This window comes from Suricata suricatta, chromosome 5 (genome assembly GCF_006229205.1).
Source record: "Suricata suricatta isolate VVHF042 chromosome 5, meerkat_22Aug2017_6uvM2_HiC, whole genome shotgun sequence".
NCBI lineage: Eukaryota > Metazoa > Chordata > Mammalia > Carnivora > Herpestidae > Suricata > Suricata suricatta.
In genome coordinates, this window is record NC_043704.1 from 115,500,492 (window position 1) to 115,527,236 (window position 26,745).

At 38.4% G+C, this 26,745-nt stretch overlaps 1 long non-coding RNA gene across 1 annotated transcript; it reads left to right on the plus strand.

Moving 5' to 3' along the window:
* LOC115292806 lies at positions 1–26,745 on the plus strand. Its single transcript, XR_003909142.1, has 4 exons — positions 1–164; positions 3,788–3,868; positions 5,171–5,340; positions 26,497–26,745. It is a non-coding gene; the product is annotated as an uncharacterized LOC115292806 (long non-coding RNA).

Consider the following 26,745-nt stretch of genomic DNA (forward strand, 5'->3'; position numbering starts at 1 on the left):
ATCTATTCACTGTGTTCTTAGAAATGTAATGGATAATGGAATTAAAACTTTATAATTTCAGAAATATGGACCTATGTAAATTTGATAAAAAAATGAATTGTTGAGGAGAGCTGTAATGGAGTTTATGTCGAAAAATCCAGAACTTAGAAACCTCCTGACTGCATGTAAGTAATAGTTTGACTAAAACAGACTTGACTAGCAAGCAGTATTTTTATACAAATATAGAGGAGATGTTTTTAACTGCTTAAAATTGGTAAAGGATTTGGCAGAGCTGAAACATCTGAAAGGTACAAACAAACAATAAATTCAAGTGTGTAAAAACTTGAGAGACAGCAATGAGATTCAGGAGTTATAATCAATCTAATTATATTTTAAAATAAGAAAGTGACAAGTGGGCATGAACCCAGATCTAACTTGCCGTTGATTAGAGGAGTTATATCTATTATTTTAGGACATTTGTTTTGACGTTAAGATTTTAGATTGTTCTGTTATTTTTGGAAAGTATGTTGTGTGCATGGCACTGTTTTTCAGTTTCATCCTCAACAGGCTTTCTTGCAAATATTTAGTCCAATGTTGCACTATTTTTTTAACATCTAAAATGAGGACAGAACAAGAAGTGCAGAGGGCATACTTGTCTGTGTGACGTGATTAATTGGTATCCGCTCTCAGATGCTTGTAGCTCAGAATATAAATCTTCAGTGATGGTTTACTTTTGTGACAGTTTCATGTGCTTTTCATGGAACATCCATATGCTTCCCAGATTTCTCACTCACAGATAGGTGGAGTCATGTGACTGCTTTTGGCCAGTGGCTTATGAGCAGAAGTAATGTGGATCACTCCCCAGGACATTTTAAGAGCCCATTTAAGAGCACTCTCATTTAAAGCCCACAGTAGTGACCCTTGAAGTATACCTATTGAGATGTCAGGGTCCTAAGTCACTATTTGGAAGGAGATTTTCCTTAACAGGTGCCAGGCCCACCATAGATGTATGTGAAAAATAAACAAAGCTTTATATGTTAAAGGTTCTAGCCTTGCAAGATAACTTATTTTTCCCCGACTAGTAAAACCAATCATATGTTTGAGAAAATGATACATATTTTGTTTGACTTTGAATTTTGTTTGAATTTGGTAGACTTAGGTATGTGTTGATTTTAAAATAATAAAAAAACTAGAGTCATTGTAGGGTTTTGTGATTTGTTTATCTGACAAGAGATTCTCAGAATTGGAAGTGGTCTTGTAAGCTAAGTAGTCCAATCTCTGCCCTGTTTCCACCCTAAATAAATCCCTTTCAAGCTTCCTTGGTTGATGATTATCCAGACTACACTTGAAAATTTAATTTAACAAATGTTTGCTAGGTATCTATTACATGGCCATCTTTGTACCATCTTTGTAACTTAGATGCCATACTTATCAGATTCTTTATATGTCTTGTATGAATGACCAATTTTAGACCTCCTTCCTGCTCAGTGTGGCTTCCTGATCTTACAAAGTGTTAATATCAATATATGCACTCTCCTTTCCTCCTGGAATTATTTGTCAATATGTCAATGGACATGTGGCCAGATCTCAATTTAATAGGTAAAGTCTTAGTGGTATAAAAACAAATTGAAGAGTACTCATATTTTAGATTTTTGTTAATATAATTTAATATCACATTACTTTTGGTAGCGAATGAGCTACCTAAATACGTCTAATATGCAGCAAAGTTTCGGAAGATATGATCTAGCTTAACCCTTGAAAGTGACAAAGATTCTTTGCTTGGCCAAATCTTAGTCTCCTGAAACTTCTAGGCCAATCTGTGCCCTTCTTTGTAAAATGCAGTTTAGGGATTCCTGGGTGGCTCAGTCAGTTAAGCTTTTGATTCTTGATTTCAGCTCAGGTTGAGGTCTCACGAGCCCTCAGGCTTCATATCTGATCACCCTTGATTTCTGATTGAGGTCCTCATCTCCCGCCACCCCTGGGTAATGTTTGATCACTCTGGCCAGCCTTCAGCCAACGTCCTATTATGTTAGTGTAGCTGGAATTCCCCCTTTACCCGAGGTTCCCTTTTGGGAATTTTCCATCAGCTGACCTCCACCCTGCTCCTTGGCTCTAAATTCCCACTGCCCAATTTCTCCTCCTTAATGCAACATCCTACTTCATAGGTCCCTATACCTTTTGCAATGGTCCTGAATAAAGATTGCCTTACTGTGCTTTAATAGGTGTCATTAAATCATTTCTCTTTACCAAAGATGTGATTTCAATCACCACACGATACTTATAATCTATGCTTAGCCTATTGATTTCCAGCTAATTAGTGGAACCATGGTGAATAACAAATGTCTCATTAATCATTAAATGGCAATCTAGTGAAATCTAAAAATCTCTATATTGGGAGACAAAAATAACCAGCTTCTCCCTCGGTTACTATATCCAGAGACTTGGCCAGTGCTAAGGCAGCCATGTTGGACCTAGTGTGATCACACAAAGAAACAATTCATCATTATAGACGGTTTTGGTTCCAGCCACGTTCCCACAGTCAATTGTTTCTTCTGCTTTAGGTCTCAACACAGTAGAATGCAGTTTGAGAAATTTTATGAAGTCTCAAGATGTTCTCTCAGATTGAGAGAGAAAGAAAAGATCATTTAGTTCAAGTAAACCTCTGGGCCTTTACTTGAGAATTTTGCAGGTTGCTCCTCTGTGGATGAAATGCTTCGGTTATCAGAATTCTCCTTATATGGAGCTGATACCAGTTGGCCTCTTAACTTCTTCCTGTTGGCTCTAGTTCTGCTTTCTGGAGGAACACAGACTAAGTTGAATGCCTTTTCCATGAGTTAGCAATGCAAATAGACTATAATCTTCCTAAGTGTGCTCTCCAAAGTCAACATTTTAGGTTTCAACAACCATGTCATCATCCTGTCCTCTGTGACTCCCTGCTTCTTTCTCCTTTGTCAACATCACACTTCCCAGTGTGTCATCTGCGTGGGACATAGGCTACTGCAGTGGTTCTGCTGGCCTCCCTCGGTCTGGTCATTGTGCTTCTAGAAAGAGCACCTAAGATTTTACCAGTTTTCATCGGGATCATACCACAATGACTTAAAATACTAAGTCAGTGGTTTTCCACCCAGGCTGCACATTAAAATCACCTGGTAGAGCTGTTAAAAATACTCATGCCCGAGGTTCTGGCCCTAATGAAATAAACCAGAATCTTTGGAGGTAAAGCCCATGTACAGGTATTTTTGTAAGGTGCTGCGATTGTTCTAATATGTAACAAAATGAGTTTTGCCCTTAAATGAGGTTTCTCTCAACTTGTATGTAAATGCAATTTTAATTTGAATGTAAATATCAGATTTTATACTGTTCCAGTGTAATTATCTCTAATAATAGGATTTCCAGGATTTCAAAATGCAATTTTATAAGGTCAATTTTCAAGTACATTAGGATATTAAAATTGCTATTAATGTCCATAAAATGTTTAGAAATTTTTAGAAAGGATTTTGAAAAAGTATAAATATTAATTCATTTCAATTAAATATTTCTTATCTTACTGAATTTACAAACAACATAATTTGTACTCTATATAAAAGCATCTATGATCACGTTATGAATAAACTTGCATGATCACTGATAGCAAATGACATGGCCTAGTAAGCATGGGATAAAATGATGGTTTTCCAAATTCAAGGTCTTTCCAAAGAAAATAAACATTAATGCTATGCTACTTGGCTCTTTTTATTTAAAACACTGGGTTTTAAGGCATACCCAAATCACACTACTTTTTATTCCTTTGACTTTCGATATCTTTCAGCTGTTAAAAGGAGTGTTCTCTTAGAAAGTTTGGCGACAGAAAACTTTCAGTCTGGACAGCTGAAATTAATCACAGTATTGGGTAAGAGTTAAGAGGAACAACTGTAATTACTTACATTTGCATCTCTGAGGCATTTGGCAAGATTTTCTTCTTCAAGTTCTTAAGATTGCCTGAATATTACAGTGTAGTGAATGAGAATTTCACAAAAGTCAGTGTTATTGGTCCTTTATTTAAAAGACAAAGAGCAGCCCTTATGCAGTATTCCCCATTATTCTTGATATATTGAGTACATTGTTGACAATGATCATAATGTACATTTTTTTTTTTAGAGAGAGCGAGCACACACACCCTTGTGAGCAGGGGATGGACAGAGGGAGAGAAAGAGAGAATCTTAAGCAGGGTCTACATCCAGCACAGAGCCCGACGAGAGGCTCCATCTCACAACCCTGAGATCACGACCTGATGAAACCAAGAGTTCGTTGGAAGCTCAACTGACTGAGCCATTTAGTTGCCCCCATAGTGCACAATTCTGAAGGCATTAGTTCATAGGCTGGGAAATCATACATTGATATTTATAATATCTATCATACCCATCTGTAAAATGAATTACAGACAGTCCTAAGGAATAGGGGCTTTTCTTTTCCCCCTGAAGGAATAGTGTTAATACTACTAAAATGAAGATAAGAAAGGTCAGAAAACATTTGAGGGAAGAGAAATTTGCTGTAATTGCACATAAATTATTAAGCTCCCTTTGATGGCCAAGGTGAAAGAAGAAATGCAACGCTTATCTATATAGTGGCCTCTTCGTGTTGTCAGAAAGGCTTTTTTCCCTCCCCAGCTACTCATCTTTTTTTCCTATTTCTGTATTTATTAGACCTTCACCTAGAGAGTCAGTCTTGCTTACCTTTAACGCAGTGCTAATCCTTTCTGCGCTTAAGAGCCCCACATAGATTAAGTAACAAGTTAACACTGATGCTTATTTTGTTTTGGCTTTTTCTCTTCAGATACGTTAACCAGGTTTCATTTTGAGCCTGTGGAGAAATCATATACTCCATTTGCTAGAAATGAATTTGTCTTGTTCCTTTTGTTGGAGTACTTTCCTAGATACCTTGATTCTCATTGCTAGCCCCCTAAAACTGGGATCCTGTCAGGGACTAGAAGTCATTCTGTGCTTTAGAAAGATACCCATTAGCTGTTGCCTCACAAAAGACTCAAGGATCTGTGAGTCTCCTGGGCTCAGTTTCATGGGATTTTCTCTACAAATACCTGAATTCCCCGCTCCCACCCTCCAGCCCCAAGCCTGGTAGGCCATTCCCTGCAGGTGTTGCTCATGGCATTGATGGAGGTTTAACAGCACAAACGAAAACATAGAAGGCCTTTCAGGATCTAGGTTTGGAACTGGCGTATCATCACTTCTACCGTATACTTCTGCCAAAGCAAGTCACATAGCTGAAACCAGACTGAGGGCTGGAGAAATACACGTGGAACCTTTAGAAGGAAAGACAGCAGTGTCCCAGGGCAGAGACTGGTGAAGCCGGAAGACTTGTTGAAAGGTATCGGGTGTTATTTTAATACATTAAAAATTGTGATTTCAATTCTTACAATTTATTTATTGCCAAATTACTATTTTGACGGTGCAGTACTGTTCCATTTATCAATTCATTCCTATCAACAAATATTTGAGGGCCCAGTACAAACACTCTTCTGACTTATCACATCAAAGTCACAAAATCTTAGGCAACTCCCTTAATGGTTTTTTTTTTAGCCTTTTCTGTTTTTGATCTATACTTCTGTAAGTTTTGACACGTATGTGAATTCCTGTAACCACTACCACACTCAGAATACGGAACAGCAGCATCACATCAAACAATTCCTTCCAGTTGCCCTTTTGTACTTAAAACCTCTCCCTGCTTTTAGTGGCTGATGCCAAGGAATCTCTTCTCCTTCACATGGGTTTTGCCTTTTCTAGATTGTTAGATAAGTGACGTCATACGGCATGTCATCTTCAGAGACTGGCTTTTTTTCCTCTGTAATCCTTTGAGATTCATCAATAGTGTTGTGAATACAAATAGTCCCTTTTTATTGCTGAGTAGTAATCTATAGGGATGAATTACATTTGTTAAATCATTTACATATTGGAGGTCATTTGGGTTTTTCCTGCTTTAGGTGACTATGAATAAAACTTCTAACTATTTATATACTTGTTTTGCATAACCACAACTTTCCATCTCTCTAGAGTAAAAGCTAAGTGTGAGACGGCTATACTATGTGTTAAGTATACAATAAGTTAGTGGTCAGTACATGATTTGTATGCTTGTCATTTTTTTAACTCTGTTAAGGCTTGTGCTGTGACCCATGGTGTGGTCTCTCAAAGGGAGTGTTCCATGTACACACGTAAAGAATAGGAATTCTGGTGGTGGCTCAAGTAGTCTATTGGCCTAACTATTTGATGCTGTCCTTCATTTCTATACCTAATGGGTTTTTCATCTTCTAGTTCTATTAATTGGTGAGAAAGGAGTGTTAAAATCTCCACATACAATTGTGGATGTACCTGTTTCTTTGGTGAGTTATATCCATTTTTGCTTCATATATGTTGAAGTTGTGTTGTTAGTTGCATACATTTAACATTGTTACATTTTCCTAAAGTATTGGCCCTTTTATCATGATGCAATGTCTCTTATTTCTGGTGATTTGGCTGGCTATGAAGTTTACTTTGATAATACTGTAGCCATTCAGGTTTTCCTCTGATTAGTGTATTAGTATATTATAACTTTAACCATCCTTTCCCTTTTTTATCATTATATTTAAGGTGGGTTTTTTATAGACCACATATATTTGTTTCCCTCTTCTCATCTGACAACGCTGTTTTTTAACTGGTATGTTTAAACCATTTATCTTTAAAGTAGTTGTCGATATGTTTATACCATTTTATTTTTTGTTTTCAGTTTGTCCCCTTTGTTTTTCATTCTACTGTTTGTGCCTTCTTTTGGGTTAATTAAATATGTTAAGTATCCCATTTTAATTTATCGATTAAGTTTTGAATATATCCTTTTGAATATTTTCCAAGTGTTACAATAAACATACGTAAGTTTTCAGAGTCTACTTAGAGTTAATATTTAACTCTTTTCAGTTGAATGTAGAACCCTTACCACCACATCTCCTGTCATGTTTCAATTGTAATGTTCATTAACTTTATGTTTATTGAACAACTCACCAGACAGTGTTATAATTTTTGCTTTCAACTAATTAAAGGACTTACCATTTTAAAGAACTTCAAAGAAAAGTAGCTGTCTATTTATGTAGAGTTTTGCAATTTTTTGTAGCTCTTCCCTTATTCCCAAAGCTCTGTCTCCCTCATATCTTTTTCTTTACACCTAAAGAAACCCCTTTTGCAATTCTTTTATAGCAGGTTTGTTGGAGATGAATCCCCTTAGTTTTCATTCATTTGATAATGTCTTTATTTCATGTTATTTTCTGAATGAAAGTTATTTTTACTGTCTAGAGAAGTCAAGGTTGACAGTTCTTTTCTTTAGCATAATAGCATTTTTGCTCCACTCCTGGTTTTCTGATAACAAATCTATAATCATTTAAATAGTTATTCTTTTATACATAGCATATTATTTTTCTCTTTGCTTTCAAGATTTTTCTTTATCTTTGATTTTTATTAGTTTGATTATGATATGTATGGACATGGGTTTTTTTTTTTTTTTATTTCCCTGTTTGGGGTTTGCTGAACTTCTTGAGTCAGTAAGTTTATGGCTTTATGCAAATTTGGAACGTTTTCAGGCATGATTTCTCCAAATGTAGTTTTCTCTTCTTTTTTGGGAACTCCAATGACACAAATGTTAGACTCTTTGATATTGTCCTCAGGTCTTTTTCCTTAAACGTTTTCTTCCCTGTTGTTCAAACTGGATAATTTCTATTGATCTTTCTGCGGGTTCATCAACTTTTTGCTCTATTGCTCCTGTACTGCTGTGTTTCTTATTTAGTGATCTTTTATTTTTTATTTCAATTTTAGTGATTGTATTTTTCAGCTCTAAAATTTCTGATTGGTTCTCCTTTAAAACTTCTATTTCTCTGGTGAAACTTTCTATTTTTCCATTGGTTTTTAAGAATGTTGTTACATTTTTGAGCATTTTGTGATAGCTTCTTTAAAGTCTTTAATAATGTGCCATCTGGGGGCACCTGGGTGGCTCAGTCGGTTAAGCCTCCAGCTTTGGCTCAGGTCAGATCTCACATTCGTGGGTTCGAGCCCCGCGTCAGGCTCTGTGCTGACAGCTAGCTCAGAGCCTGGAGCCTGCTTCCAGTTCTGTGTCTCCTTCTCTCTCTGCCCCTCCCCCTCTCATGCTCTGTCTCTCTCTGTATCAAAAAATAAATAAAAACATTAAAAAAATTTTTTTAAATAAAAAAAATAATGTACCATCTGGCTCATATTAACGGATGTCTATTGATTTCTTTTCCATTGGTAATTGATCAGATTTTCCTAATTTTTTAAAGAAGTTGAATAACATGGGATTGGATGTTACGCATTTTGATATGAAGTTATGAGGGTCTGGGTCTTGATCAAATCCTATGAAGAATGTTTTGTTGTTGTCTTTTTGTTTTGTTTTAGTAGCCAGTTGAGTTGGTTAGGTACTGGCTGCAATGTCTGAGTTGCCTATGTGGACTGCACTTCAAATGTCTATATAATTTTTAAGCTTTTGCTATGCTGTCATTTTATGTGTGTCTGCCTGGGAACCAGGCTGAGGCCTTGGGTGGTTGTTGTCTACCCCATACTTTAGTGCTCAAGGTTTTTGGTGTACTGTCTTGGGTCAGATCTATTACTCAGCTCAGAGCCAAAGGGTTCATTTAAAATGTTCTGGGGTTGGGGCGCCTGGGTACCTCTGTCAGTTAAGTGTGCGACTTCAGCTCAGGTCATGATCTTATGGTTGCTGAATTTGAGCCCCACGTCTGGCTCTGTGCTGACAGCTCAGAGCCTGGAGCTTGCTTCAGATTCTGTGTCTCCCTTTCTTTCTGCCCCTCCTGTGCTTGTTCTCTCTCACAAAAATAAATAAACATTAAAGAAAAAAAAATTTTTTTAATGTTTATTTATTATTAAGACAGAAACAGAGCATGAGTGGGGGAGGGGCAGAGAGAGAGGGAGACACAGAATATGAAGCAGGCTCTAGGATCTGAGCTGTCAGCACAGAGCTGGATACAGGTCTTGAACCCACGAACCGTGAAATCATGACCAGAGCCGAAGTCGGACGCTTAACCGACTGAGCCACCCAGGCGCCCCTAAGGAAAATTTAAAATGTTTTGGCATCCTTTACTTTCCCCACTGTCTCCCCTAGGCTGTGTGGCTCCAGGGTCCTTCCTTCCTGGTCCCCTGCTAGTCTCCTTTTATTGCGTCCATATCCCCAGCCTGCTTCTGCTTCCAGATGCTTGTGGCAGGAGGTTGGAAAGTAAAAATGAAGATTTTCCTCCATGGTTCTTGGATCACACAGTTTCTCTGATTAAAAACTTCCCTTCTGTATCTCCCCCCCCCCAATTTCTTCAATATCCACCTTGTTGCCACTGCCCTCCCACCACATGGTTGCAGGTTGAGGAGTGAGGCTTGCTGGAGATAAAGCTGAGAGAGAAATAAACAAAGACCATGGATCTCCCCACACTCTCTCCTTCTTTTAAAGGCTCCACTTTCCAGTGCTTAGGACCAAAAAAGAAAAAAAAAATAAAGAAACAATTTCTCTTGGAGCTCTTTTTGTCCATGCCTGCTACACTACACTGGGATTTGTGCTGACTCAAAAACTAAAAGATATGGTGGAAAAAGAAGAGAACAAGGAAACTTCCCACTGATTTCTTGTACTCTGAAGTCTGGTTTTCTTCCCCAAGTCACCGGCTCCCATTTACTGAGAGTTCTCGTAGAGCACGCGCCCACGCGGTCTGTGGAGGGCTCTGGTTGCATCCAGTTGGAGAGAGAGAGTGGAGTGGCGTGCTTCATCGTCACCAGAACTGGAACCCTAACATAAGTCGTGTTAAACTTCATTTATTTCATCTTCAAAGTGGATATTTGCTTTATCTAACTCCTTAGATATTTATAGAAATAAAATGAAATGGCATATTGAAATGTTTTGTAAACAGGAAAGTACCTTATGATTGTGATGATAGTGATCTATCAGCCTTTGAATACTTACATGTAATTTGAAAACATTTTATCAACGTTATTGCTTTTGGCAATTCCCTAAATGTACACTGTCATGTTAATTAATATTACAGTGCTTGAAACGCTGGGAACCTACGTTAAACAAAGCTAAACAAATTTCCCTACTTAGAGTCTCTGAGAGGTTACTGTATATTTTGAACTCCCAAGAAATAATTGAATAGATCTAGGGACTTGTCTGTCAGCCATTTTCCTTGCTGTAGGTCTTTTCAACAGAAATAAATGCAGAATTTTATATTGTAAACACATTCTAGAAAACTTTTCTCTCTGGTATCTTTAACATGATTAAGAGTGTTGTGAGCTTTGGCAAAACCTTTACTCCTTTTAATTACCTGTCAAACTGAAAGCCTTTGCTCAGCGATCGATGTGTGGCTACAGACGGAGAAGTTATTTTGGGGGAGCATGAGGCTTTAAAGAAACACAGACACAAAACAAAATAATGTATGCTTGGATATCTTTTTGAAGTTTCATTCAAGGCTTTATTTTTCAAGCCATGGTCTATTATATGAGAGTAATCAGTAGCCCTTCTTAGGACTTGGTACTGCCATGAAATCCAGGCTGTGTACTCGTACAACTTTTTGTACTAGAGATACTGCCCAGGTGTTTAGGAAACTGTTACCTGAATACTTATTTACAACTCCTGCTTCTTTCAGTTAAAACTTTATTTTAAGAATTTAGGAATGTAACACAATACGTTTTATGTATACAACCTGATTTTTCTTGTGGGACTGACTCCTAATTGTTTCTTATCCTTAATGGTCAAACTGGATATAATTCAAAATCATTGCTCTCTTCCACTTTAGATTTTTGTATGAATAAGTTTATATAAGCAGAATAGATATTTATTAAGAGAGAAAATGAAGACTGTAACTTTAGACAAAGAGGAATTTGATATTTTGAAGATAAAGCATGGATGTTAATTTATGAATGTTTAGTGTCTCAAATTTCACTACAAAGAGATCGAATTCTAGGAAAGGGTTATTAAAATGCCAATCAATTGATCTGCATTTTTACTTCAAAAGGTAATAAATAGAAGAACTTATATTTACTAAAGATCTGAACTTTGATCAAGGATCATCTTCTTAAGGGGTGCCTGGACGGCTCAGTAGGTGAAGTGCACGACTCCTGATTTCAACTTAGGTCATGATCTCACGCTTTGTAGGATTCAGCCCCGCATTAGGCTCTGCACTGACTGCACAGAGCCTGCTTGAGATTCCCTCATTCCCTCTGTTTCTGCACCTCCCCTGGCCTCTCTCTCTAAAAATAAATAAAGTTTAAAAAAAGAATTATCTTTTTAAAAAATAATCATTATACATTTTTCTTTTTTTTCTTTTATACTTTATTGCCAAGTAGGTTTCCATGTAACACCCAGTGCTCATCCCAAAAAGTGCTCTCTTCCATGCTCATCACCCCCCTTCCCTTTTTCCCCTCCCCCATCAGTCCTCGGTTTGTTTTCAGTATTCAAGAGTCTCTCATGGTTTGCCTCCCTCCCTCTCCCCAACACTTTTCCCCCTTCCCCTCCCCCATGGTCCTCTGTTAAGTTTCTTCTCTTCCACTTATAAGTGAAAACATATGGTATCTGTCTGTCTCTGCCTGACTTATTTCACTTAGCATGACACCCTCGAGTTCCATCCATGCTGCCACAAATGGCCAGATTTCATTCTTTCTCATTCCCATATAGTATTCCATTGTATATATAAACCACATCTTCTTGATCCATTCATCAGTTGATGGACATTTAGGCTCTATTCATGATTTGGCTATTGTTGACAGTGCTGCTATGAACATTGGGGTACATGTGTCCCTATGCATCAGCACTTCTGTATCCCTTGGATATAACCCTACCAGTGCTATTGCTGGGTCATAGGGGAGTTTTGAGGACCCTCCACACTGTTTTCCAGAGCGGCTGTACCAGTTTGCATTCACCAACAGTGTAGGAGGCTGCCCATTTCTCCACATCCTCGCCGGCATCTATAGTCTCCTGATTTGTTCATTTTAGCCACTCTGATTGGCGTGAGGTGGTATCTCAGTGTGGTTTTGATTTATATTTCTCTGATGATGAGTGATATTGAGCATCGTTTCATGTGCCTGAAGGCCATCTGGATGTCCTCTTTGGAGAAGTGTCTATGCATGTCTTCTGCCCATTTCTTTACTGGATTATTTGTTTCTTGGGTGTGGAGTTTGGTGAGTTCCTTATAAATTTTGAATATTAGCCCTTTATATGATATATCATTTGCAACTATCTTTTCCCATTCTGTCAGTTGCCTATTAGTTTTCCTGATTGTTTCCTTAGCAGTGCAGAAGCTTTTTATCTTGATGAGGTCCCAACAATTCACTTTTGCTCTTGATTCCTTTGCCTTTGGAGATGTGTCGAGTAGGAAATTGCTGCAGTTGAGGTCAAGAAGGTTGTTTCTTACTTTCTCCTCTAGGGTTTTGATGGTTTTCTGTCTCACATTCAAGTCCTTTATCCATTTTGAGTTTATTTTTGGGAATGGTGCAAGAAAGTGATCTAGTTTCATTCTTCTGCATGTTGTGGTCCAGTTCTCCCAGCACCATCTGTTAAAGATGCAGTCTTTTTTTCCATTGCATACTCTTTCCTGCTTTGTCAAAACTTAATTGGCTGTACATTTGTGGGTCCAATTCTGGATTCTCTATTCTATTCCATCAGTCTATGTGTCTGTTTTTGTGTCAGTACAATACTGTCTTTATGATGACACCTTTGTAGTAGAGGCTAAAGTCTGGGATTGTGATGCCTCCCATTTTTTTTTTCTTGAAGATTACTTTGAAGTAAAATTCCATACAAATTTTAGGATAGTTTGTTCCAGCTTTGAGAAGAATGCTGGTGCAATTTTGATTGAGATTGCATTGAATGTGTAGATTGCTTTGGGTAATAATGGCATTTTAACAATGTTTATTCTTCCAATCCATGAGGATGGAATGTTTTTCCATTTCTTTGTGTCTTTTTCAATTTCCTTCATAAATTTTCTATAGTTTTCATCATACAGATTTTTCACATCTTTGGTTAGGTTTATTCCTAGGTTTTTATGGTTTTTTTGTGTGCAATTATGAATGGGATCAGTTTCTTGATTTCTATTTCTCTTGTTTAATTATTGGTGTGTAAAAATGTAACCAATTTCTGTACATTAATTTTTACCCTGTGACTTTGCTGAATTCATGGATCAGTTCTAGTAGGCTTGTGGTGGAGTCTGTTGGGTTTTCCATGTAGACTATCATGTCATCTGCAAAAAAGGAAAGTTTATTTCATCTTTGTCCATTCTGATGCCTTTTATTTCTTTTTGTTGTCTGATTGCTGATGCTAGGACGTCCAGCACTATGTTAAACAACAGTGGTGAGAGTGGACATCTTTGTCTTATTCCTGATATCAGGGGGAAAGCTCTCAGTTTTTCCCCATTGAGGATGATATTAGCTGTGGACTTTTCATTAATGGCTTTTATAATGTTTAAGTTAATTTCCTTCGATCCCAACTTTATCAAGGGTTTTTATTAAGAAAGGATGCTGTATTTCCTCAAATGCTTTTTCTGCATATATCGACAGGATCATATGCTTTTTATCTTTTCTTTTGTTAATGTGATGTATCACATTGATTGACTTGTAAGTATTGAACTAGCCTCATAACCCAAGAATGAATCCCTCTTGATCGTGGTGGATAATTATTTTTATAAGCTGTTGAATTATATTTGCTAGTATCTTGTTGAGGATTTTTTGCATCTGTGTTCATCAAGGATATAGGTCTGTAGTTCTCTTTTTTTTTTTTTTTTGCTGGGTCTCTGTCCGGTTTGGGAAGCAAAGTGATGCTGACTTTGTAGAATGAGTCTGGAAGTTTTCCTTCTATTTCTATTTTTTGGAATAACGAGAAAAATAACTGATTTAAATGTCTGGTAGAATTCCCCAGGAAAGCCATCTGGCCCAGGGCTCTTATTCATTGGGAGATTTTTGATAACTGATTCCATTTCTTCACTGGTTATGGGTCTGTTCAGATTTTCTGCCTCTTCCTGTTTGAATTTTGGTAGTGCATGTATGTTTAGGAATTGATCTATTACTTCTAGGTTGTCCTGTTTGTTGGAAAATAATTTTTCATAGTATTCCCTGAAAATTGCTTGTGTTTCTAAGGGATGGTTGTAATAGATCCATTTTAATTCGTGATTTTGTCTATTTTGGGTGCTCTCTCTTTTCTTTTTGAGAAGACTGGCTAGAGGTTTATCAATTTTGTTTATTCTTTCAAAAAACCAACTCTTGGTTTTATTGATCTACTCAGCTATTTTTTTTAAATTATATATTGTTTATTTCTGCCCTGATCTTTATTATTTATCTTCTTCTGCTAGGTTTGGGGTGCTCTTGCTGCTCTGCTTCTAATTCATTTAGGTGCGCTGTTAGATTTTGTATTTGTGCTTTTTCTAGTTTCTTGAAATAGGCCTGGATTGAAACATACTTTTCTCTTAGGACTGCCTTTGCTGCATCCCAAAGAGTTTGGATTGTTGTTTTGTTTTCATTTGTTTCCATATATTTTTAAATTTCCTCTCTTATAGCCTGATTGGCCCAATCATTCTTTAGTAGGGTGGTCTTTAACCATGTTTTTGGAGGTTTTCCAGACTTTTTTTCTGTGATTGATTTCAAGTTTCATAGCATTGTGAACTTAAAGTGTGCATGGTATGATCTCAATTCTTTAATATTTATTGAGGGCTGCTTTATGACCCAATGTGTGGTCTATCTTGGAGAATGTACCATGTGCATCCCTAGGCTCAGGATGTAGAGTTCTAAATGTATCTGTCAAATCTATCTGTTCCAATGTATCATTCAGGTCCATTGTTTCCTTAGTGATTTTCTGTCTAGTTAATCTATCCATTGCTCTAAGTGGAGTATTAAAATTCCCTGTAATTAGCACATTCTTATGAATAAAATTTTTTCTCTTTGTGATTAACTGTTTTATGTATTTGGGTGTTCCCAAATTCGATACATAGATGTGTATAATTGTTAGCTCTTCCTGATGGATATACCCTGTAATTATTATATAATGTCCTTCTTCATCTCTTTTTACTGCCATTACTTTAAAGTCCAGTTTATTTGATATAAGTATGGCTACTCCAACTTTCTTTTGACTTCCAGTCACATGATAGATATGTCTCCATCCCCTTACTTTCAATCTGAAGGTGTCTTAAGGTCTAAAATGAGTCTCTTGTAGACAGCAAATAGATGGAGTTTTTAACAATCCATTCTGCTACCCTATGTTGTTTGATTGGACCATTTAGTCTATTTACATTGAGTGTTACTATTAAAAAATATGGGTTTAGAGCCATAATGTTCTCTGTAGGGTTCATGTTTGTAGTGGTGTCTCTAGTACCTTGTATTCCTTGCAACATTTCCCCATAGAGTCCCTCTTAGGATTTCTTATAGGGCTGGTTTGGTGGTGATGAATCCTCTCTCAATTTTTGTTTATTTGGAAAAACCTTCATCTCTCCTATTTTGAATGACAGGCTTGCTGGATAAAGGATTCTTGGCTGCATATTTTTTTCTGTTCATCATATTGGGATTTCTTTCCCTTCCTTTCTGGTCTGCCCAATTTTAGTAGATAGGTCTGTAACCACTCTGATATGCTTCTTTTTGTATGTTAGGGCCCTTTTATCGCTTGCTGCTTTCAGAATTCTCTCTTTATCTTTATATCTTGCCAGTTTCACTATGATATGTTGTGTGGAAGGTCAATTCAAGTTATGTCTGAGGGGAGTTCTCTGTGTCTCTTGGATTCAATGGCTATTTCCTTCCCCAGATTGGGGATATTCTTGGCTATAATTTGATCAAGCACCGCTTTAGGACCTTTTTCTTTCATCTTCTTCAGGAATTCCTGTGATACGGATGTTGTTCAGTTTAATATGTATCACTCAGTTCTCGAATTCTCCTTTTGTGCTCCTGGTCAATTTATCTCTCTTTTTCTTGCTTCCTCTTTTTCTAAAATTGTATCTTCTAATGCACCTATTCGCCTCTCTGCCTCTTCAGTTCTTGCAATGGCTGCCTCTACTTTATTATGCATCTCACTTATAGCATGTTTTTCACTTGTCACAGCTATTTTTAGGAAACCTAGTCTTTGTAGCAATAGCTTCTCTGATGTCTTCTGTGCCTTTTTCAAGCCCAGTAATTAATTTTATGAGAATTGTTCTAAATTCTTGGTTAGTTATGTTGCTTATATCTGTTTTGACCAGCTCTGTTGCTGTGACTTCTTCCTGGAATTTCTTTAGAGGAGAGTTCTTCCGATTCCTCATTTTGGCTAGCTTTCTCTCCCTTGTCAGTTTTTAAAGCTTGTTATGCACTCTGCACCTGTGAGGTTTGCTATATTAAAGGAGGCTCATTGACTGTCCAGGGCCTGTCCATTCAGGAAGTGTTCTTTTAATAGTGTCTCTTGGTCTTTCTTGTTGTACCTTTGCTTATTTTATTTCCCTACTCATAGTAATATTTGGGACTCTCCACCACGTATACTTTGGCTTCTTTTTTGAGGTAGCCCTGAAAAGGGAAACAGACAGACAAACACACAGGGAACAAAAGCACGCAAAGACACAGACAATTCAAGCAAGCAAGCCAGAAGGGTGCGGGTGGGGAAGGGAAACACAAACAACAAAAGACAAAGGACAGTCTAAAAGCATAAAACCAGAAATCCTAGCTACAAATAAAGAGCAAGGTGGAGGCAGTGCTGATGGAAGAATATATAAAGAGAGAAGTGACAGGGGTGGGGAGTACGTGACATTGAACATTGACCAGGAGAGAGACTAACAGGCTTAATTCAGAGAGAGAAAGAGGAGAATATGGTAGGAGGCAAGGGGAAAAATAATGAAGATAATGTTACCTAAAGAAACTATATAATCTGATTATTCCAGAGAGAGAGAGAGAAAGGAAGGTAGCAAAGGAGGTGTCAAATATGCATAAGAGAATGGATTAAATGTGACTGTTTAAGCAAACCAATGACCAGAGTGCCCAGTCCAGCAGAGGGGAGAGATAAGATGAGATAAGGGAAAATTTATCTGAATAGCAAGAATTGATCTAGAGTTAATCATGGCAATGCATCAATGTTAGTCTTGTCCCAGGCCCTATTAAAAGAAAAATAAATGAATAAAAGAAAAAAATAGGCAGCTCTCCAGTGCTGATGGGCATGGTTTGGTGTAAGCAGGTCTCTGCAGGTCCCTGGGCAGTTCCCTGAGGCCCCACCTTGGTAGTTGTGGGGAGAAGAATGTCAGTGCCCAAGTCCCTTCTTGAACTAAGCATTGCAACTCACTCTTTTGCGTCTGATTTCCCTGTGCCTTGGGCATAGCCAAGGTGGGCCAAATTGTATTTCCAAGCCCTGCTTAGTTTCCAGATCTTAGTCTGAGCACTTTCATGATACTGCCTGAAATGTACTCCCACAGGCTGGGCAGCTTCCTAGCTGTGTATCCAGTAGGGAGAGTCAGGGAGCAGTTTCTCCTGGCGCTGCCAAGGAAAGTGCTGCAGGTAGAGAAAAAAAAATCTCTCCCCATATGCCCTGCAGTTACAGATGGGATGATGAAGGGATCCCTCTCTGTCCTAGGCCGAGGTTTTCTTCTTGTCTAGAGATAGCTCTATGAGCAGTTTCAGCTGCTCTTCTCCCCTCCCTGCCCCCCCCATGTCTCTCTGTGGCTCTCTGCAGAAGGGGCTCCCTCCCCTCCACACATCTCCAGGTCCTGGCCAGTTTTTATCTTCCCCAGTTCACAATCATGCACCTGTGAGGCTGTCTTCTTAGTGGACTTTGTTTCTTTTTCTCCCAGATGCTTGTGGTTCAGTGTCTTATGGCTTCAGTCCTTGCTGGTTTAGAGATGCGGGCGGGTGACAAAGTACAGAGCTCCCTACTTCTCCACCATCTTGCCGGTCTCCAAATCATTGTGCATTTTATCCCATTATAATCCATTTCTAATTATGCCCTAGTTCACCACTGCTTCTCCCTAGAGAAATTTATCAGTCCCATATGCTTGTAGTCTGTGCCACGCAGACAATCTTGGGTTTTCCATGCATACGTTTTGAGAGCACAGAGTACCATTACTTACTAATTTACAAGCCTAGGATAAATAAAGCATAGAAAGCAGTAATTCAAACTTACCCACAGTAATAGCAAAATCACATTTAGGGTCAAGTCTAGCTATATCCAGCATCTGACCAACATCTGGCATGTGTTGTTGAGAGATCAACTGTACTCTCTGAAGAACAACAAGAACAACTGCAAACACTCCAGTGCACGTTTATTTAAGCAATTTACATAGTTTATCTTTTTCTTAGAAGAGCCAAAACTTTTGTGAAAGGCTACATTACAAAAGGCTAAAGTACTCCATCCTTGTACGGAAGAATTTCATTTCCAGATTGTAAATTTTGGTGCCTCATTTGCTTCATCACGTCACCCAGAATGTCAGTTGATAGGCAGATATAAACTTCGGCTGCCTATGAGCAATTCAGATTTCTCATCTCCTTCCACTATCAAAGCTGGGAAGTGGAAATATTCGTTTTCTCAACCCTCCCTGCATGGGACATCACATCAACCCAGGGCTTGTGGCCTCTGGATCAGAACTTATATTTTGGAAAAATGGAATTTTAAAAGAGTGTGGAGATGCCCTGGATTTCAGTGAAATTGTACCTCTATTATTATGGAGAAAATATATGGGGTTTTAGTCTCTGTGGATTAAAGTTAGCAAGAAAAAGGTATTTTCTTTGGGTAGTCAATATAGCAATTTTTAAAACAAAATCATTTCATATCTGTTTTTAAAATCTCATTTAGTTTTAGTTTGAAACCGTTGTTCAAAAGGTAATCATCTGTGATAAGAGACACAAGCTGTCTCCGAAAGCGCCTGCATCAGAAAGCAAGCTGTTAAGAGTTGCAGGCTGTTAAATTCACTCCTCAGGACAGCAGATGAAAAGTGCGATTGCACTTCAAGTTTCGTTTATTTCAGAGGCTTCCTGAGGAATCAGAAATCCAAGGCTGGGGTAGATGAACACCTTTTTTTTTTTTTTTTTTAGAAAACAGCAGGACAATCTCTCTCTTTTTTATTTATTTTTTATTTTTTAAAAATGTTTTATTTATTTTTGAGACAGAGAGAGACAGAGCATGAGAGGGGGAGGGGCAGAGAGAGAAGGAGACACAGAACCGGAAGCAGGCTCCAGGCTCTGAGCTAGCTGTCAGCACAGAGCCTGACGCGGGGCTCGAACCCACGAACATGAGATCTGACCTGAGCTGAAGTCGGAGGCTCCAACAACTGAGCCACCCAGGCGCCCCAATCTCTCTCTTTTTTAAAAGTATGTTTAGTTCACCTGTAGTATTTTTTAAAAAATATTTTTAATGTTTTATTCATTTTTGAGAGCAAGAGAGAGAGAGACGGACAGCATGAGCAGGGAAGGGTCCAAGAGAGAGGGAGACAGGCTCCAGGGTCTAAGCTGTCAGCACAGAACCCAATGCGGGGCTCGAATCCACGAACCGCAAGATCTTGACCTGAGCCGAAGCCGGATGCTCAACCGACTGAGCCACCCAGGCGCCCCCAGCAGGACAATCTCAAGGGAATCTCTAAATGGGTCCTAGGAATGAATATTTGTCTGTCCCCCAATTTCATATGTTAAAATCTAACCCCCAATATAATGGTACTAGGAGGTGGGGACTTTGGAAAATGATTGGGTCAGTAAGGGGCTGAGGAGACAACTTTCTCCCCTACTACCCTGGGAGGACACCTGGAAAACACAGCCAGCGAAGAACCAGGAATTGGACTTTCACCAGCACCCTGATCTCAGGCTTCCCGGTTTCCAGCACTGTGAGAAATTTTGTTATTTATCAACCACCCAGTCATTAGTATTTTGTTAGATCAGCTCAAATGGGCTCAGACGCAGGCAGGGGTGGGGGTGGGGGCAGCCATGTTTACTTAGGAGTTTTTTACACAGAGAGTAACTGAGTAATTCTAATTATTTTTTGTCAACTTTTGCCAGTTGGGAAGGGAATGGTGGGGACTTGTGGATTAGAAATACTGGTGGGGGAAAAACTTATATTTAGCAAAAGTATGTGCTTCCACTTATTCCTCAGGGCCTCTGTCGCCAAAAGGAGGAATCCTGCTGGGGCTTTGTGGAAGTCGTGTTTAGCTGCAGTAATCCCAGGACCTGTCAGAGTTGGGTTTTCTTACACAGAATTTGGGTTTCTTATGTACAACGTATACGAACTTCCATTGTTTTGAGTTTCTTTACTTATTTTGAGAGGAAGCACAGGTGGGGGAGGGGCAGAGAGACAGGGAGAGGGAGAATCCCAAGCAGGCTCCCCACTGTCAACACAGAGCTCAACAGGGGCCTGGATCCCAGGACCCCACGAGATCAAGACCTGAGCTGAAATCAAGTCAGACGCTTAACTGCTTAACTGACTGAGCCACCCAGGTGCCCCTATAAACTTTCAAACAACATGAGTTTATCCAAAATTCGCAAGAGTATATTTGTTAGATTGGTATCTGAGGAAGTGATACTAAGTGAAAAAAGCAACTATATTGTTTTCTTTAAACATTCGTTTAGTGGGCATTTATGTTTAATTTGGTTCTTGGTAGAGATAATTGCATTTAGTTAGTTGAATAGAATGCTTTTTTGATACTAAAAAAGAAAAACATTTAATTGAGGTAAAATCAATATGAGATGAAATACATAGATTTAAATATAAAATTTGTAGAGTTTGAATATTGGCATATACCAAATAATTAAGATGTAAAACATTTTCATCACCCTAGGAATTCTCCCCAGTCAATTGCTGAGCACTACTAGTGTTGTAGTTTACTAGTACGTCTAATAATACGACTAGAATAAATACATTGCCGTTTCTTTATTCATAGCTGATGGGCGTTTGATTATTTTCAGTTTTTAGCAAGTAAGAGTAAAACTACTACATACATTCTTGTATACATTGTTTTGTGAAGATATATTTTCCATTTTTCTTGGGTAAATACCTAGGAATGGAATTTTCATGGAATAGGTTCATGTTCAAGAGTATAAAAACTTGCCAGACTAACTTTCAAACTACTTTACCAATTTATACTCTATCAATTTATACTCTAACTTTCAAACTACTTTACCAATTTATACTCTATCAAAGAATTCCAGCTGTTCCGTATCCTTACTCACATTTGACGATATTAGTCTTTTTTATTTTAGCCATACTGGTGGGCAGGTGATGTGACTTTAATTTGCATTTCTCCAATGACGGAGGATGTTGAATGTGTTTCATGTGTTCTTTGACCATTTGTGTTTCTTCCTTTGTGACCTGCCTGTGGAAGCCTGCCCATTTTTAAATTACATTATTTTTTTCTTCTTTTTGAATTAGAGTTGCTTATATTTATAGTAAATATTTTCTCTCAGTCTGTGACCTTCCTGTTCAATTTCTTAATAATATCTTTCAATGGACAAAAATTCAAAATTTTGATAAAGTTTATTGCATTAATTTTTAATAATTTAACAGTTGATAGATAAAAATAGTCTATTTTAAATAGCTTAGAATAGTAAATTTTGGAGTCTGTCTAGAAAATTCTTGCCTACCCCTAGTGTATGAAAATATTCTCTTGTGAATATTCTTATTCTCTTATGAATATTCTAGAAACTGCACTTTTAGTTTTTACGTTTAGCTCTGTGATCCATCTTAAGCTAATTTTTCTGTGTGGTGTGAGAGATGGGTTGAGGTTCATTTTTTCCCCCCAGACTATACTGATTCTTTTTTTTTTAAACTACTAATTTTAAAAGGAATTTTAACATTTATTTATTATTGAAAGGCAGAGAAAGACAGAGCATGAGCAGGGGAGGGTAGAGAGAGAGGGAGACACGGAATCCAAATTAGACTCCAGGCTCTGAGCTGTCAGCACAGAGCCTGATGTGGGGCTTGAACCCACAAACTGCAAGATCATGATCTGAGCCGAAACTAAGAGCTGGATGCTTAAGCAACTGAGCCACCCAGGTGTCCCAAGAATAGTTTCTTTTTTTTTTTCTGAAATTTTTCTTAATGTTTTAATTTATTTTTGAGAGAGAGAGAGAGAGAGAGAGAGCATGAGCAGGGGAGGATAGAGAGAGAGGGTGACACAGAATCTGAAGCAGGCTCCAGGGTCTGAGCTGTCAGCACAGAGCCTATGTGGGGCTTGAACCCACAAAGTGCGAGATCATGACCTGAGCCAAAGTTGGAAGCTTAACCAACCGAGCCAGATGTCCCATTAACTACTAATTTTTAAGAAAGAGAATTTCTGGGTCATCTACAGCCTTTGCCTAACATAATGCTAATTAGATGACTTGCTGAAGTGGAGTTGCAGATGCCACACAGCCATCCTAGAGCAGCCGCTCAGCGCCAGCCAGTTAACACATTGCCAGAAAGCTGGCCCAGTGTGGCTCAATATGATCATTTTTGTTATTTAAAAAAAATAAGAAATCCAAATATAAGTAAAATTCTCTCATTGCTTGTTTGTGGGCAATTAATTTTCTTTTATCCCTCTATAGGCCAACACTAAGTGAACTCAGATGAGACTGTGAGGACAGTTTGTAAGCTCCAGTCTGGACTTTGCAGGGACAGCTGACTGAAGGCAATTGTCCTGCCTTTATTATTGTTACAAAGAAGAGGTGATTAGGCTATCATATGGGGGTCTGTGCCAACAAAGCCCATTAAATATCTCCTGGCTACAACCTACAATGTCACAGACACTTAAGCCTGTTCAAGAACAGGTGAAATTCGTCAAGTAAACAATCCCCTGTTTGGTTTGTCCAGTGAAAAAGAATTGTTTTGTCTTCTTGATATTGTTACAGAGTACACATTGCTGGAGTGAATAAGTCCTCATTCCCTATTCATATAGTTTCTTATTTAACTAGTGAAATCATAGAATCATTGGTCGTGCCTCAGAAATCACTAAAAATACCTGAGGTCCTTTTCAAATCATGAAACTAGGAACGCATTTTTACATTTTTAAATATCAGTTCCTTCTGGAATGCCTACCTGTACCAAGCCCATCTTAAGGATGGGAATTTAGCAAATAGAAAACAAAAGACAAAAACCAGGTCTCTATCCCACATTATTTAATTTCAGAGTGTGTTTAAGCCAGGGCAACTGTATCTATTCTGATTGATATATCCAACTTGTTCTCTACATCTCCACTTTTTTTGCCCTGCCATAGACCTTCATCTCCGTGTAATGGTAACTATACTCTTACTTGTTTAGATAAAAACTATGGTATAATCCTTGGCTCCTCTCTTTCTCTCACATCTTGTGTCCAAAACATCTGCAAATACTTTCGACTTTACCTTCAAAATGTGTTCCAAGAACATCACCTCCTACGGCCTCCAACACTCCTCAGCAGTCTAAGCTACTACTGTGCCAAGACTACTGATGGCAACGATCTTCCAAATCCTCTCTTTTCCCCATACTTGTCTCTCAGCCTTTTCTCAGCAGTCAGGAATCCTTCTCAGTCAGGTGACATTAATCCTCTGTTCAAAGCTCTACGGTTTCCATTCCACACAAAATAGAACCCAAAGTGTACATGAGGGCTCTCAATGGCCGGATGAGTATGTCCTCTGCCCCTCACTCCCCTACTCTGGCCTCACCCGTATTGTTGTCCTCCTTGCCTTGTCGGCTCTAACCTCCCTGGAGCTTTGCTCGTCCTAGATTGCGCTCCGCTCATTCCTGTCTCAGTGTCTGTGTGTACCGTTCTGGTGCCTGGTGTCCTCTTCCTCAGAAATCCACATGCCTTGCTCCCTCATTCTCATGACTCTGCTGGCTTATCAGAGAAGCCTTCCTAATTACCATGAACTATAAGTTTCTCTTCCACTTACACTGTATCTTGTTCCCTTGCCTTGTTCTTTTTCATGGCACTCCCCACTCCCTGACAGGTACTCATTTGTGAATTTAATAGCTCCCATTGAAGTATAACCCATGAGAATGGAAAGGGGTTTGTTTTGCTCACTACTATACTGAGCACAAGTAGAATAGCCCTTGGCATATAGTGGACACTCAATAAACCTCGTTTGAATAAAGAAATATGTAAATGAATTACAATGCTCTAAGTTTGAAGATAAGGGAAGTCGAGTGTGCGAGTAAAGCACATAGGAAATCTCAGGGGATGCTTTCAAGGGAAGTAATATCTAGGCTGAATTCTGAAGAGTAACAAATTAGACAGTTTAGGTCAGGAGAAAAGACCGAATAAAGTGGAATGGGGAAAACCAGGGATGCTGAAGACTCTCTAGGGGCAGTCCCACGGACCACGGAAGCCATGTATGTCTTAGACTTTACTTGAAGAGCAATGAGGAACTAGCAAGGTGCTTTAGCAGATGAGTATGGTCAGCATTGCTTTTTTAAAGGTCAGTCTGCCTACAGAAATGCATTCGTTGTAGGAGGTTTCAATAAATGAAGGAGCAGCTTCCACTTAAGAAGATATGGCAATAATCCAGGAAACATATCATGGAGTCCTTCATTGTGAGTAGTAGAAAATTTGGCAAATTATAGACAAATGAGACTGCTGAATAAAACAGAAATGAATAATTAATTGGATACAGGGAAAAGAATGAGAGAGAAGGGCCAATACTTACAATCAGATTTATGTCTTGAGCAATTGGATGGATGGTTCTGTCCACTGGGACAAAAGTGTGTTTGTATTCAGAGGAAGATAGTGAGCTCATTTAGATATGCTGTATTTGAGGTAATTTTAAGTCTATTAGACATATGAGCTTAAGTTCAGAGAGGAGGCCTGAAGAGAGACGAATGTGGGAATCTTCAGTGGAAAGAGAGTATTTCTCAACACGGTGTTAGATGAGAACCACCCGCTCCTGACCCCAGGAAGACTGTTAAGAGTGAAAGATAAAGCAGTCCCCACGGGTTCAGGACTAATGACACAGTCTGAGGAATTGTGGGATTGAGGAGAGGACCTGATGTTTATAGTTACCCCAGGAGGTTCTGTCCCTCCCACACAGGCTGATCACAGGTCTCCTTAATAGGAAAGCAAGGCAGAAGGAAAAGACTTTACTATAGAGGTGTGATAAAAGGTATTCTGAATTTTGTAATGACAGTTCTGGAAAGGAATCTAATTATTGGAAAGGTGTGTCTTTATTAACACTGGTAGAGAAAATTAATTGAAATTCAAATTACCTTGACTTTTATTTTCCTCCTTCAATGTTAATGGTAAATACTATGGTATGCATCTCCTCCCACCCAAAGTGTTTGTTTTGTTCATGAACACGATTAATAATCGCAGACAATTCTGAAGATTTGGATATAGAAAAATACAAAACATATGAACCATGTTTTATTAAATTCTATTGGTTGGAAGCACATGAAAGAATTTCTCTTTTATGGGTAGCTCTATATTGCTTTTATCAAAATCTCCAGGTCTTTGAAGATGACTTCTAATGACAATAATCACATCAATTCAGCAGAGGAAAATAGTGCTCTGGGTTCCAGGATCACTAAGTCTTTTCCAGTGTTATAAAATATTACCCTTCCCAAATCTCTCACACATTAAAATAGTAAATGGCTTTGGTATAAAAGAAGATATGATATAAATATTTATAACTCACAGTACTCGTGATTCCTAAAATAATCATGATTATGTGAGAATCTCTAGAAATCTACTAAGTTTCTATGCAGGACCCAATTTTAGAGTAAAAAAAAATCAAACACATGCCGTGCTGAGTGATTCGAAGAGTGAGTTTTGACACGGATGGGGCTATAAGCCATAGACACTTATTTTACATAATTACTTTGCAAATACTGCCTTAAAGCTGCTTTTTCCTGTCTATCATTGAAGGTATATTGAAGAATCCCTTTCCTAAAAAATACTGTTTGAGCCAATTTATAAATTAATAAAATAATATCACTCCTTGGTCGTGTTAACTTCCTTTTCAATCTGACCACACAACTTCTCCCTCTCATTTTTTGTCACCTTTCTGTCCCTTTGGTCTCTTATTGTCATCATTTTGTGCACCATCTTTTTTATTTTTTATTTTTTTTGATTTCTTTGTTTTTGAGACAGAGAGAGACAGAGCGTGAGTGGGGGAGGGGCAGAGAGAGAGAGGGAGATACAGAATCTGAAACAGGCTCCAGGCTCTGAGCTGCCAGCACAGAACCTGATGCAGAGCTCAAATGCACGGACCCCGAGATCATGACCTGAACCAAAGTTGGACACTTAACCCACTGAGCCACCCAGGTGCCCCCCCCCCCCCCGCACCAACTTTCTGCTTCTGACTACAAGAAACTTAGTTTCTTTCACAGAATCTTTTGCTCCAAGATTAACTTGCATAAGTTAAGGCAGAAAACTTAAAAAAAAAACTAAAAGCTTTATTAAATCCTATTCCTGGAACAGCCTTTATATTCACTTCAGCACCAGCACATTGGAAATGCTTAGTAGAAAGAAAAGACACAGATTCCAAAACATTAGGCCCAGCATGGAGTGAAGGTTTCGATTGCACTGACTCTGACTCTTAGATCCTCCATAAAACATCAGTGTTTAACCTTCTTTTCCAACTTGCCTCCCAGATTGAGAGAAGACTTACTTGATGGACCAGAGCAACGTTGGCTGTGGAGATGGAGTTTATCTGGAAACTTGTCAACCAAGCTGTTAAGTTGAGGGAAGCATACAAGCAAGGCCACTGCCAAGCTCTGAAGAAACATAAAAATTTCAGTGTGAATTTGTGAAAATATATGAATCTGCAGAAACCAGGCAAGCCCTGAGCTGGGAAAAAGGAAACCTGAATCCTAAGATCATCTCTGCTCTTCCAATTACTA